Source organism: Pristis pectinata, chromosome 20, assembly GCF_009764475.1.
Source record: "Pristis pectinata isolate sPriPec2 chromosome 20, sPriPec2.1.pri, whole genome shotgun sequence".
NCBI lineage: Eukaryota > Metazoa > Chordata > Chondrichthyes > Rhinopristiformes > Pristidae > Pristis > Pristis pectinata.
The window spans coordinates 12,410,735-12,425,900 of NC_067424.1; the positions used below are offsets into that span (position 1 = coordinate 12,410,735).

A 15,166-nucleotide genomic window follows, 5' to 3' on the forward strand; every position below is an offset into this window, starting at 1 on the left:
CCATAATCCTCACGATGTCTTCTGAATTCTCCCTTCACGTGGTATTGGCTGTCTGCACAAATAATTTATGGTTTGTTTGTATATCTGATGAAGAACAGAATTGAAGCTAACAAGAATAAGAAAGGAATAACTTATGTTTATATAGTTTCTTATCACATTTTCTCAGATATGTCCCAAAGCTCTTCACACTTAAAGAATCCCTTTGAAGTGCAGCCTCTGTTGTTACATTAGTGAGTGTCGCAGCCAATTTGCAGGGCAAGATCATACAAGTAGTGCTCTGATGAATTATTGGTCAATGTTGTTTTATTTAAAGGATGGTTGTTGAGTAAAAGGTAATCCTCATGCCTACTTTTTGAATACTACCATGAATGTGAATGTCCATCTAAACAGTCTAATCTCCCTTTCAGAAGACAATCACCGGGAGAACATTCTCAACCTTTGCATTCCAACTGGTTCACCGTCACCCCATTGCTTGTCAACTTTCATCCACACTTGCTTCACCTAAACCCTAATTTAAAATTCATACACTTGTTTTCTGATCCGTCTGAGCCCCTAGCTGGGTCATAGAACAGAAGAGCACAAAGATCTTGGTACAACCTAATGACACACTGGTTAGGTCACCGCTGGAGTATTGTGTGCATTTCTGGGCCCCACACTTCAGGAGGGATGTAAATGCACTGGAGAGGATGCAAAGGAGATTGCCTGGGATGGAACACTTCAGTTATGAGGAGAAACTGGATAGGCTGGGCTTGTTTTCCTTGGAGAAGAGGAGGTTGAGGGGCCTGATAGATGTAGGCAGAGTTATCAGAGGAATAGATAGGGCAAATAGTAAGAAACTTTTCCCCACTGTCTAAGAACAGAAGGCCCAGGGTTAAGGTGAGGAATAAGATGTTTAGAGGAGATGTGGGGAAAATGCTGCCTGAGGGAATGGTGGAGGTAGGAATTCTCACAGCACATGAATTGCCAAGGCATAGTAGGTGCTGGTAAATTGGATCAATATAGATGGGTACTAGACACACTGAAGGGTCCACTTGGGGGGGGAGTGGCCAAAGGGTTTATTTCTGTTTTGTATGACTATGACTCCATGATTTCATTACTTCCTTAGTTCTACGTTAGCTATTAATCTACATGAGTGGGACTTGAAACCCATAACTGTCTGGTTTAGAGACATGAATTTTTCGATCTCTTTCCCAGACTTTCAGATGTTGATGGTGTTAGTCCATAGTCCCGGTGGTGGGAAGGGGAAGGGTGTGGGTATTTGCATGGAAATTCCATCTTCAGGATGCAATTCTTCCTTGCTGAGGCAAGTGGAGCATCCTCCCCACCCCTTCACCTCTCCTCTGTCCACCAATTGCCTTGGACTCCTGCCTCACCCCACCCCTTCTTTTCTTTATACCAGCCATCTCCCCTCTCCACTCTCAGTCCTGATGCAGGGTTTCGACCTCAAATGTCAACAATTCCTTTCCCCCCAACAGATGCTGCTTGACCCATTGACTTCTTCAAGCAGATTGTTTGTTGCTCTAGATTCGAGCATCTGCAGTTTCTTGCGTCAACATCCTGGGGTTGTCTTACATGTAAGTTTAGGGGAGCAGTGTAACTCAGTTGTTCAGATGATTAAAGAAGTTAGTAGGATGAATGAAAACCAATTTATGACCAGCATACTGTGGTCGATTGTGCTGAAAGTCCAGAGGAAGTTTACACTCAATTGGATAAATGGAGAAAAGCACTAGGGGAAGTGGAATGAAGAATACTTCATCCATTACATGAACTCTGATTTTTCTGAGATTGGAAATGAGAAAACTGATGAGAAATATGTTCAAAAAGTTGACAAGTCCAAGTCTCTGTGGTCAACTGTTCAGCGGAAAGCCGAGCAAGCTGAAGTGCTGAAATATTAAATAACAACAGGGTGAATAAACTGGAAATTGCCAATAGGAATAGTATGTGACAGAAAAGTACCAGTGATATTGAAATTGGAATTGGTTTATTATTGTCACTTGTACTGAGGTACAGTGAAAAATTTGCCTTGCATACTGTTCATACAGATCAATTCATCACACAGTGCATTGAGGTAGTTCAAGGTAAGGCAATACAGAATGCAGAGTAAAGTGTCACAACTACAGAGAAAGTGCAGTGCAGGTGGACAATAAGGTGCAAAGTCATAATGAGATAGATTGTGAGGCCAAGAGTCCATCTTATCGTACTAGAGAACTGTTCAATAGTCTTATAATAGTGGGATAGAAACTGTCCTTGAGCCTGGTGGTACGTGCTTTCAGGCTATTGTATCTTCTGCCAGATGGGAGAGGGGAGAAGAGAGAATGTCCAGGGTGGGTGGGGTCTTTGATTATGCTGGCTGCTTTACTGAGGCAGCGGGAAGTGTAAACAGAGTCCATGGAGGGGATGCTGGTTTCTGTGATGTGCTGGGCTGTGTCCACAACTTTCTGCAGTTTCTTGCGGTCCCGGGCAAAGCAGTTGCCATACCAAGCCGTGATGCATCCAGCTAGGATGGTTTCTATGGTAAAAGTTCTTGAGTGTCAAGGGGGACATGCCAAATTTCTTTAGCCTCCTGAGGAGGTAGAGGCACTGGTGAGCTTTCTTGGCCATGGCGTCTACGTGGTTGGACCAGGACAGGCTATTGGTGATGTTCACTTTTAGGAACTTGAAGCTCTCAACCCTCTGCACCTCAGCACCATTGATGTAGACAGGTGTACGTGCACTGCCCCCCTTCCTGAAGTCAATGACCAGCTCTTTAATTTTGCTGACATTGAGGGAAAGGTTGTTGTCATGACACCATGTCACAAAGCTCTCTATCTCCTTCCTGTACTCCGACTCATTGTTATTTGAGATACGGCCCACTACAGTGGTATCATGTGCAAACTTGTAGATGGAGTTCGAGCAGAACCTGGTCACGGAGTCATGAGTGTATAGGGGGTAGAGTAGGGGGCTGAGGACAGAACCACGTGGGGCACCAGTGTTTAGAAGAATCGAGGCGGAGGTGTTGCTGCCGATCCTTACTGATTACATTTTGTTGGTCAGGAAGTCAAGGATCCAGTGGCAGAGCGAGGTGTTGAGTCCCAGGTCTCGGAGTTTGGGAAGGGATGTGCTGTTGTCAGTGATGCTGCCTGACTCTGTTTTGTAGCCTATTATAGCATGTAAACCCTGCCACAACTGACGGCTGGTCTGGGACTCGATTTTGGACTGGTATTGTCTCTTGGCATCTCTGATAGCTGTACAAAGGTCATATATCTCAATTTCTTGTATAGGTCAGGGTCACCTGATTTGAATGTTGCACTCCTAGACTTCAGTAGGGAGTGGATCTCCCGGTTCATCCATGGTTTCCGGTTTGGGAACACCCAGATTGTCCTCTTTGGTACACAGGGAGGGAACATATTGAAGGGAACATATCACAAAACACCCATGTCTGTCCCCACTGCATGTAGCACTAATATGGATCCTGAAAAAAGCTCAAGAAAGACTGAGTGTAGCAAAGATGAGAACGTTTCAATGGCTGTATTGAGTGATTTTGAGGGCACTTAGATCAAGGCAGATGTGGACACAAAGGAGGCATCTAAGAAAGAATATGAGGAAAGATTGGTGGTTGAATGTGTGTATTCAAAGTAAATTGGAAGAACTTGTGGGAAAAAGATGGTAGTGGGAGAAGGGGAAGGGCACATTGAAGTGGAATGATATTGTGGAATGGAAGTGAAATGAAAGAGATGTTTGGAACTGGGGAAGAGTCAGAAAGAGCAAGAGCAAGAGCAAGAGCAAGTCTGTCTGAATGCAGAAAGGAGGGCAGATTATTAGAACTATATATAACACCAGTTAGGCCACGGCTTGCATACTCTGAATAGTTCTCATCACCATGTTACAGGAAAGATGGAATTGTGCAAGACAGGGCATGGAGGAGGTGTCAGAGGATGCCATAAGGATGTTCAGAACAAAAGGGCATAAAATTAAAATGAAAGCTCAGTGTAATGCCAGTAACCAATTCTCTACAGAAGGAGCAGTGGAAACGAAGAGTTCCATTACTAAAATGCTGATGAGCCTCCTAATGGGCTGGTCAAATTGAAGTACCAAATTTGAGATGAATAGATTTTAGTTAACTGGCAAAATGGAATTCGAATGCATCTCAGGTCTAATATACTCATGTATATGTGGATCAGGTTCCAAGGGCTGCATGTCTGATAACTGTCCTTATGAACTAATGTGAGAGTTTAATGCTACTCTTTTAATGCTACAGAACATCTGGAGAGAGATCAATAATAGTACAAGTTGCACAAGGAGAAAAGTTGATGGCTGCATGCCCTTTTTTTGATGAAGACTTTCTTTCCATCTTTCTGGATGTACCTGACCATTGTCTTTGAACGTCCCTTGGCAAGAACCAACATTTAGGTTCATAGTGTTGCCTCAGGCTTAGACAAGACTTACAGTGTGGGTCAAGGGTTTTTGTGGTAAGTTGTAGATCTGTGACTCTCTGCAAAGATACAAAACAAAAATAATCTTCTGGTTGTTGTCCAGCGAGATAAGCCACTCTCATCACTGCAGCTGCATGTGGCAGTATTGGAAGCGTGAGGCGCTGCCACAAACACTTAGAGTTACAGTCATACAAAGAACAATCTTCCATTTATTCAGTGCTTTTCACATCCTCAGAACCTAATGAACATTCTTGGAAGTACCTCCCTTATAAGCATATTCCTTCTGCAGAGATCAAAACTGTACAGGGTACTCCAGGTGTGGTTCACCAACACCCCATGCACTTGTAGCAGGACTTCTCTACTTATGTACCTTGCATTAAAGGCTAACATTTCATTTCCCTAACTAATAATCTGCTTCATCTGCATATTAACTCTCCGGGTTTCATGCATAGGGTCACCTAGATTCATCTTCACAGTTGTCTGTCTCCAATTAAGCTTTTCTACATTTCCTACAATAGAGTTTAAACCTCACATTTCTACCCCTTTAAACTCCACCTGCCAAACCTTTGCACACCCATTTATCTGACTATATCCCTCTGAGACTCTGTGTCCTCCTCACAACTTATTTTCCTATCTTTGTGTCATCAGTAAATTTGGCAACACACTCAATCCCCTCATCTCTCATCAATACTGAGTCTAAATTATTGGGACTCCTCATTGGTCCCTGTGACACTATTACTTACAGCATTCCAGCCTGAAAATGACTTATTTATTCCAACTCTGTTATCCATGCTAAAGATTATACTCTCGACGCTTTTATATTGTGCAGTAACTTTGTAAATGGCATCTTACTGATTGCTGGAAATGCAACCGCTACATCCACTTGTTTCTCTTCATCCACCCTCCTCAAAGGATACAAATTAGTTTGTCCTAATTTCCCTTTCACGAAACTATGTTGACTTTGTTTGATTGTTTTATAGAACCATAGAACCATGGAACACTACAGCACAGGAAACAGGCTATCCGGCCCTTCTAGTCTGTGCCAAAACTTTATTCCGCTAGTCTCATTGACCTGTACCCAGTCCATAACCCTCCAGACATCTCCCGTCCATGTATCTATCCAATTTATTCTTAAAACGTAAGAGTGAGCCCGCATTTACCATCTCAGATGGCAGTCCATTCCATACTCCCACCACTCTCTGAGTGAAGTTCCCCCAATGTCCCCCTAAACCTTTACCCTTTCACCCTAAAGCCATGTCCTCTCGTACTTCTCTCTCCTAATCTAGATGGAAAGAGCCTTCTCGCATTACTCTGTCTATACCCCTCATAATTTTGTAAACCTCTATCAAATCTCCCTTCATTCTTCTTCGCTCCAAGGAATAAAGTCTTAACCTGTTCAATCTTTCCCTGTAACTCAACTCCTGAAGACTCGGCAACATTCTAGTAAATCTTCTCTGCACTCTTTCAATCTTACTGATATCTTTCCTTATAGTTTGGTGACCAGAACTGCACACAATACTCCAAATTTGGCCTCACCAATGTCTTATACAACCTCACCATAACATCCCAGCTCCTATACTCAATATTTTGATTTATGAATGCCAGGATGCCAAAACCCTTCTTTATAACCCTGTCTACCTGTGATGCCACTTTCAGGGAATTATGTATCTGAACTTCCAGATCCCTCTGCACTCCTCAGTGCCCTACCATTTACTGTGTATGTCCTACCTTGATTTGTCCTTCCAAAATGCAACACCTCACACTTGTCTCCATTAAATTCCATCTGCCATTTTCTGGCCCATTTTTCCAGTTGGTCCAGATCCCTCTGCAAGCTTTGAGAGCCTTCCTCGCCGTCCGCTACGCCTCCAATCTTAGTGTCATCAGCAAACTTGCTGATCCAATTTACCACATTATCATCTAGATCATTGATACAGACAACAAACAACAATGACCCCAGCACAGATCCCTGCAATACACCACTAGTCACAGGCCTCCAGTATGAAAAAAATCATCCACTACCACATCATCTGTCTTCTCCCACACAGCCAGTTTCGGATCCAGTTTTCAACCTCTCCATGGATACCTAGTGTCTGAACCTTCTGAACTAACCTCCCATGTGGGACCTTGTCAAAGGCCTTACTAAAGTCCATGTAGACAACATCCACAGCCTTTCCTTCATCTACTTTCTTGATAACCTCTTCGAAAAATTCTACAAGATTCGTTAAACACGATCTACCACGCACAAAGCCATGCTGACTATCCTTAATCAGCCCTTGGCTGTCCAAATACTTGTATATCTGCTCTCTCAGAACACCTTCCAATAACTTACCTACTACTGTTGTCAGGCTTACCAGCCTATAACTGGCCTATGTTCTTCTAAATGTTCTCCTATCACAGGCTGTTCCTGGGTTATGAACATCTGACTTATGAACATCCCTACCAACGACTGAGCTGCCATAATATTATTAAATTCAATAGTCCGATGTACATACATACGTTTGCTCCTATAAGTGGCAGGACTAGTTTCCTCTCTCTCTTCACTTTTAGTAATTGTCAGTCTTATGTGCTTTTGATGGCATTCCTGTGGAGGTCTGATTACCACACCAAATAATTTTTTTCTTACTTATGAACAAAATTGACTTATGGATGTCTGTAAAAACAGAGATTTTCCAGAACAATCAAGCGTTATGTTACGACATGAAGATTTACAGTAATTTTGCTTAAAATTTTCACGTTACTAAAGGCAATCTAATACGATAGACAGAGAGAAAATATTTCTGCTAGTTGAGTGGTCTAAGCATAAACATAGTTTAAAAATTAGAGCTGGACATTTCAGGAATGAAGTTAGTGAACACTTCTACACATAGAAGGCAATAGAAGTTCAGAACTTTCTTCTGCAAATAACAATAGCTATCTTTAAATCTGATATTGATAGCTTTTTCTTAACCAAAGAAATTAAGGCAAAGGTTAGTAATGTGAATTGGGATCACAGATCAATCACATTCTTGAGGAATGGCAGATGAGACTCAAATGGCCAAATGTACTTCATATTGTTCCATGTTTCCATAGCTACAGAATGTTATTTGCCAGCTTTATCTTATCCTTATGGAGATGCTCATTATAAAATCTTCAGTGGGTAAAAACTGAAGGTTTTTGCTGAAATTCTTTCCATTGCTTCTGTGAGGGAAAAGAGCTAGGGAACATTGATGATCAGTTTATGTTAAATATTGGGACTAATTTGATTGTGTGTTGCTCCACATTCCAGCATCTGCTGTCTCTTGTGTCTCCATTGGGACCAATTTTCCTGATACAACATATTGTTGAAAATTCATTGCATAATGACGAGAAAACTACTTGTATCTGCCACTGTTAATGCTCCACAATTGCACTCCTCCCACTCTATTGCATCTGACCCTAACAACATAATCAGATCACACTCAGAGTCATCCTGTAGAATCCGGCAATTATTCTGTGCATTCAGGTCCAATCTTGCTTTTATATGTCAGCTCAGCTCCCTGACTGATGTCATTTAAATAGGATTGGGAGTTGTATTTTGGCACTCAACAAAAGTTGCAGTTGTTTGTTTAAAGTCTGCATCTTTGTGTCTCTTTATTGATGCCAATCAGGACTGGAGCACATTTTTTCCACTTCTGTTGTAGGTTCTAAATTTGTCCAGACAGTTGTGGTATGTCTAGGACCTTGATCTTGGACAATTGTCAATTTGTATGATTAGCTTTGTCCAATTATTCCTCTTCAGAAGATGGGAGTTTGTAATTATCAAGAATGTTTTTGCTGGATCCAACTGAGCATTATTTTATTTTGGCAACTCTTAAATTGAGTCTTGTCATAGTTTTAACATAGGAACCAGACCTTGCCTTGGGCAATACTTTTCACTGGATCTGTAGGTTTCACATCCCATGCCCCATGTCCCATGACGGGTGTTATGGTATCACAATGACTTTGGGGTTGCACAGTGGCACAGCTAGTAGAGGTGCTGCCTCAGACCTCCAGCGACCTGTGCTGTCTGTGTGGAGTTTGCCCGTTCTCCCTGTGACCAGGTTGGTTTTCTTTAGTTGCTCTGTCTTCCTCCCATATCCCAAAACATGTGATTGGTAGGTTAATTGGCCTCTGTAAATTGTCCCGAGTGTGCAGGTGAGTGGTAGAATCTAGGGGGAGCTGATGGGAATGTGGGGAGAATAGGTTAATAGACAGATGGGATTGCTCAGTGAGCTGGCATGAGCTCAATGGGCCAAAATGACCACCTTCTATGCCATAAGGTAATATGAAGAGAAGAAGTACAAGGACATGAAGGCAAAATATGCTGTTGAGGCTGAATTGTACAATAGAAGATTAAATAATGGGGGTGGGGGGTGGTTAAGATGATTCAATGAACTGATGAACTGGATGGAAAATAAAAGTTATTTCCTCTTTCTTTTCTATTGTTTGTCACAGGATTTGGATGTTGCTGGCAATTATTGTCCATGCCTAATTGGCTCTGAACAGAGGGGACAGTTGAGGGTCAGCCAGGCACGGTAGCGTAGCGGTTAGCGTAATGCTACTACAGCGCCAGCGACCCAGATTCAATTCCAGCCGCTGTCTGTAAGGAGTTTGTACGTTCTCCCCGTGTATGTGTGGGTTTCCTCCGGGTGCTCTGGTTTCGTCCCACATTCCAAAGACATACGGGTTAGGAGTTGTGGGCATACTATGTTTGCATCGGAAGCATGGCAATACTTGCAGGCTGCCCCCAGAACATTCTATGCAAAAGATGCATTTCACTGTGTGTTTTGATGTACATGTGACTAATAAAGAAATCTTATCTTCTCTTAATTAGAGTCATGCGTAGGCCAGACCAGGTAAGGATGGCAGGTTTCCTTTCCCGAACAGCATTAGCAACCAGGAGACAGAAGAGACAGCAGACGCTGGAATCTGGAGCAACAGACAAGAAGCTGGAGGAACTCAATGAGTCAAACAGCATCTGTGGAGGGGAATTGATAGTCAACATTTCAGGTTGAGACCCTTCATCAAATTCAGACATACATTTTCCTCTACAGATGCTGCCTAGCCCGCTGATTTCCTCCAGCTTCTTGTTTGTAGCATTAGTAACCAAATGGGTTTTAACAATAATCCATTTATTAACCACTATTGAGATCAGCTTTTTTTAAAAGAAAAAATCTAGGTTTATTTAGCTACTTGAATTTAAATTTCCTGGCTGCCATGGTGGGATTGAACTTGTGTCTACTGAATCAATTGTCTGCTTGTTGGTTCAGTCAGTCAACCACAGCACCACTGTTCCCAAAAGAGTTAGGACTCTTAATAACAAAAACTAAGCCATCCTGCAGTGGTTTTAGGAAATCTGGAACTCTCTCCCACAGAACGATTTCACTGAGAGTTTGAATATCTAAACACTGAGATGAACAGATTTTTGTTAAATTAATATGTATCAAGGGTTACAGAACCAAAATGGATGCACAGAATTAAAATATTGATCTGTTTTGATCCAATTTAATAGCAGTATGTTCTCAAGGAGGTGAATAAACTTCTTCTGTTCTTATCTCTGTGATAGGAGATTATGTTATCATCTGAGATTTGCATACAGCATTAGAATCTACCTGATGTGGACAACTAATACCACATATGGATGTGTCCCGATAGCTATATTGGAGGTCCCACTTGTTGGATCCTAACTTGATGCGGTTCTACTTCATGGGTCCCTCTTTGCTCTTGATGCCAGCCCACATGACATCATCTGTTGCCAAGAGCCTGTTTGAGGTTCTCTAGGTTTGATTGTTTTGCTATGGCCAATGACTTCTCCAAACCATCTCTCAGTTTAGTTTTATTGGCTATTTCAGCTCTATTTCTCAATTAAAATTTGTCTCCATAGCTTCAAGTTTTGAGGTAAACATTATCTATATTGGACTGATTTAATTAATGAAATGGGTTAATTTGTTCACCTTTTTTGATAATATTTACAATATTCCAAAGTTTTAATGGGGCCATTGATCCATAAAACACTCCAGAAGCTTCTTTATCTCAAACTCTTTTTTTGTTTTCTGACTTCATTTCAAGTAATTAATATGAAATTCAAGTGTAAAATTATTGGAGCAAATCAGCTCAGTTCAGTTTAGTTTTAGATCAGCTGGCACCACCTGCGTGGATTCTATGTGAATGGAGAAGCAAGTCATTGTTACCTCCCATTTCCTCTGCTTTTGTTCTGACTTCACTGATTGGCTCTCTTTCCTGCTTCTGTCTATCTTGGGACATAGCATTTCTGGAATACATTAAGGAGTAAATTAAAGCAAAATGCAAGGGAGAAAAGAAATAGACTAAAGATATGAAGAAATCAAAATTTGTGTTAAAGATCTCATAATGTGAGTTCAAATTCAGGAATGCCTTAGAAACAGTTCCTCCCACTATGAATAAGTCCCGAGGTGGAGTACTCCTTTGGAGTAGAGATATAAGCAAATAGATTCACTAACCAACAGGGAAATAGATAACAAACTATTATTGATTACTGGCCTTGTTAAATTGAATTCAACATAACTCCATCATCGTGAATTTCTGTATTACATTTGATCTTCGAAAACAACACAGAGAGCAAACAATTCACACCAGATGAAGCAGGACTCTATTGTGTTGAGGGTTGGATATTTTCCTTGAAACAAACAATGTTGTAGGTCACTGGGGATAGGTCAGGGGAGACGGTATTAGTTGACTGGCTCCACCAAAGAGCCACCACAGGAAAGATAGGGTGAATGGCCTCCAATTGTGTAACTTATTTCACAATTCCAGATGGCAAGATAACATTAGTTTTTATGACAGTGCCATTTCTTGCTCGGTCTTGGAACTTGAAGCAGTTTTGTTTTGCCTGCAAACATTTGAGCAAATCCATTTGTTTAAATTAAGTAGCTGAATTAAAAGAGAACAGGAGATATTTTATAATTACAATTCAATGCAAATTATCCAGGAATTTGAATTAAGTGACTTTGAATTAACATTGAATCATCCAAACCAAGCGATCTTCTGATGAAATGTTACAGCTAGGTCCCATCTGTGTTTGAGACTGACATAATGGGTCACGTGGAAGCAATTGTGGAGGAATGGGGGAATTATCCTAAATGTCTTGGACGATGGTTACCCATCAAACAAAACCACTGAAGCAGATTTTCCAGTCATTTATCTCCATGATGTTCCAGGGAATATGCCATCTGTAAAGTTTCTGCCAAATCGAGATTACGCAGTGGAAATATACAAACATATTTTCAATTTTCTTCATTCACCTTACCAAGTTGCCCCTTCACATTGCAGTGCCATTATGTGGGCACAGAGTTTAAAGGACACAACATGCTTGTAGTTGAGTTTGAAGAGCATATCAGCCTAGTGGTGTAGTTGTAAGAAAACCTTGCCTTGGATGCAATTTCATGGGCACCTCAATTTGGGCTATAGTTCCTCAGGCATCTCAAACTATACTGCAGGAACAACTTAGTGTCCTCTTCATGTATGAGAGAACAACTTTTATCAGTAGAGGACACGATAGTGGGAACTTCTCTCAACCAACTTCTACTTTTGCCCAAGAAGTGAAGTTATTGGATTGCAGTGAGTGCACTGATTCTCCTCTCCCACTGCTCCCCCTCTCATTCTTTAACACGGGGGATGGGGTTGAGGTTGCATTGCTCTGGCTATAAGAACTCAGAACAGACAAGAAATCTAAGATCTAGGAGCTGTCTGGTCTGTACTGGCAGATCAAAACTTTTCATTGGATAACATCCCAGACAACTGCAACTAAGCTCTCAAAATTGCCATTCATGAGACTGTTGGATGAATGCTTAATGTATTCATGTGATTATTTTAGCAGAGACATTACAAAATAAACAATTCACAGTTGACAGAAAATGTGAAATGAATAATTTAAAAGGTTTATCAGCTAACACTGTCGACAGTGATTTGGCTTTTTATAAACATTCAATAGTCCCATCGTTTGGGACATGTAATGGCTAAATACACCATTTGCCATGTCCATTAAGTCAATCAGAGTCATAGAGGGACACACCACGGAAATTGGCCCTTCAGCCCATCAAGTCCACTCTGTATATCAACCACTTATTTAAACTAATCCTACACTAATCCCCTTTTTATATTTTCCTCACATTCTCATTAATTCTGCCTCCACCCCCGCCCAGATTTTATAAATCACCAGCACACCAGGGACAAATTAAACTACCAACCTGCTCTTCCTTGGAATGTGGGAGGAAACTCACATGTTCACAGGGAGAACGTGCAAACTCCACAAAGAATAAACCTGGGGTCAGGATTGAACCCAGGTCTCTGGCACTGTGGGGCAGTGACTCTGCTAGACGTGCCCCTGCTCCACCCCTATAAAGAGGACAGAAGGACTTGCATTTTTATAGCAGGTCTCTCAACCACATGACAGCCCAAACTGCCGAGGCCAATTAAATACCTCTGAGTGCAGTCAGTGCCATCATGAAGGAAATGCATATTTCACACGTAGCAAGATCTCAATGCGGTATCATTTGGAGGGATTTAAAAAAGATACTGCTGCAGGTCCTGTTAAGTTAAAATTAAGTAAGGTTCAAAATTTAGATATAAATGCTGTTTTATTCCATTTGGTTAAAAGGATGGCAGCAGACAACATCAAAGGGAGAAGGATAGCATTAATTCCAAAATCTGATGATACTGTTAAACATCAAACCATGATAACGAGAGGCCAATTACGTAAAGTCCATTTTACATAAGAATTTTTAATAAAGATTTTAGCATTGAGAATGAAAGAGTTTTTTTCATTTTTTTGCACCATTTATTTATTTTTGTCATTTATAGATTTTTATGCAATTGCACTGTACTGCTGCCACACAACAAATTTCACATCATATATCAGTGATAATAAATCTGATTCTGATGGATTTGTTTTAAATCTCCATCAAAACAGTTTTTAGCTATGAAACCCAGTTGTAAACAAAATATTGCAATTTTAAATAATTTATTAATGGATGCTGAAATGGAATATAAAATCTTACAGCATCTTTTATTGATTTGGCCAACACTTTTGATGAGTGATGCTGGTTAAGGGGAGAACTCATCTGCTCCTCCTCAAAATATTGAAATAGAGTCTTTTGTGTTCAACTGAAGGGATGGAAAGGGGCTTGGATTTAACATCCCATTCAAAGGATGGCACTTCGGATAGTGTAGCACTCCCTGATACTGCATTAAAAGTATCGGCCTTCATTATTGGCATCAATGACTATATCCCTGCTTACTGTGACTTAAAGCGGGACAGAATGTTGGCACATTTAGTGCTGCTGCCTGTGTGATGTTTCCACATTCTCCCTGTGACTGATTGAGTTTCTGCTGGGTGCTCCGATTTCTTTCCACCTCCTTAGAACCTGCTGGTAGGTTAATTGTCCGCTGTATCTTAGTGTAAGTGATATGGGGTCATAGAGCTGTACAGCATGGGAATGGACTCTTTGGCCAACCATGCCCATGCCTCAAAGAATCAAAGGGGAGCTGAATGGAAGCATATAAGAGAATAAGTTGCAGGGCTATAAGAAAATAACAAGGGGGGAATGGACACAATGGGCTGAATGGCCTCCTTCTATGTTGTAATAAATAAATAAATAAGTATAAAAATTGCAGATAGTTTGGTTGGAAACAGGTGTTCATTCAATACTTGACTGCTTCTTAAGTAAATGGTACAAATCAACAAGGTGTTGACTGTGATGAATTAATAATGATATTGTTTGATGAATTTATGGTTTGATATTGTTTAGCTCTCCAGGGACATGCACAAAATCTCGGCTGAAATGGTAAGAACAACAGAGAATACTGGAAGCATTCAGGTCAACAGGTATCAGCGAGGAAAATAAAAACAGAGTCAATGTCTCAGGTTGTTGGCCTTCCATCAGAAATGGCCAGTTCTGAAAGAAACTGGAAATACTGGTTATCTGAAGTTGTTGAAAACAAAGTCTTGATGACTAAAAATTATAAAAGTGAAAATAACTATTAAGTTGTTAAGTGGGAAGATTTTTAGTTGTGCTGCATTCCAAAACACTAAATGCTGGAAATACTCAGCAGGTCAAGAAGTATCCACAGAGAGAGAAACAGAATTAATGGTTCAAGTTTGTGATCTTTTATCAGATGAACTGTTCTCATAAACGATGATCATCCTGAAGCATTAGTTCTGTTTCTTTCTCCCTAGATGCTTCATTTTGGTAGATGCTGAACATTTTCAGCATTTTTGTTTTTTTTTATTTCAGATTTCCAGGTTCTGCAGTATTTTACTTTTCCACAGGCTGAAACTTTATTTCTTTTGCTATTTGCAGAACTCGGGGAAATGTTAAATCTTAGCCTTGTGTGTCCTTCCAGTTGGAATAAAGGTTGAATGAGATTATTTTGATAAGTACAAAAGAAAACTTTCCAAATATCCTGGCCTAATAAATATTGCTTCATCAGCAGTCTCAAAATAGTATTTGGCCATTATCACATTGAGATCCTGCTGTGTGTGAACTTCCTCCCACTTTTCCTACACCAATAGCTACGTTTAAAAAAAAACTTCATTGGCTGCAAGGTGCTTTGAAACAATGTGGAAGATACTGCAGAAATGCAAGACTTTCTGTCAACTCAGGCTTTCTGCCCTTGTCCAAGTCAAACTTGTTATTAACTTCTTCAATTGCCTTGTGTTCAAGAACTATAACCCTGAGCCTAACCCTTAAGGTGTCTATTTATCCCACTCCATATCAGAA

The 15,166-nt window shown here is 40.7% G+C and overlaps 1 long non-coding RNA gene across 2 annotated transcripts in view; it reads right to left on the reverse strand.

Moving 5' to 3' along the window:
- Window positions 1-88: 88 nt before the first annotated feature.
- Window positions 89-15,166, reverse strand: part of LOC127580843 (uncharacterized) — a 241,613-nt gene continuing 226,535 nt past the window's right edge. For both annotated transcript variants that reach the window (XR_007957887.1, XR_007957886.1), the window contains exons 4-5: window positions 10,601-10,680; window positions 89-106 (exon numbers count right to left, since the gene is read on the reverse strand). This is a non-coding gene — a long non-coding RNA (uncharacterized LOC127580843). The remainder of the gene's footprint in view (window positions 107-10,600; window positions 10,681-15,166) is intronic.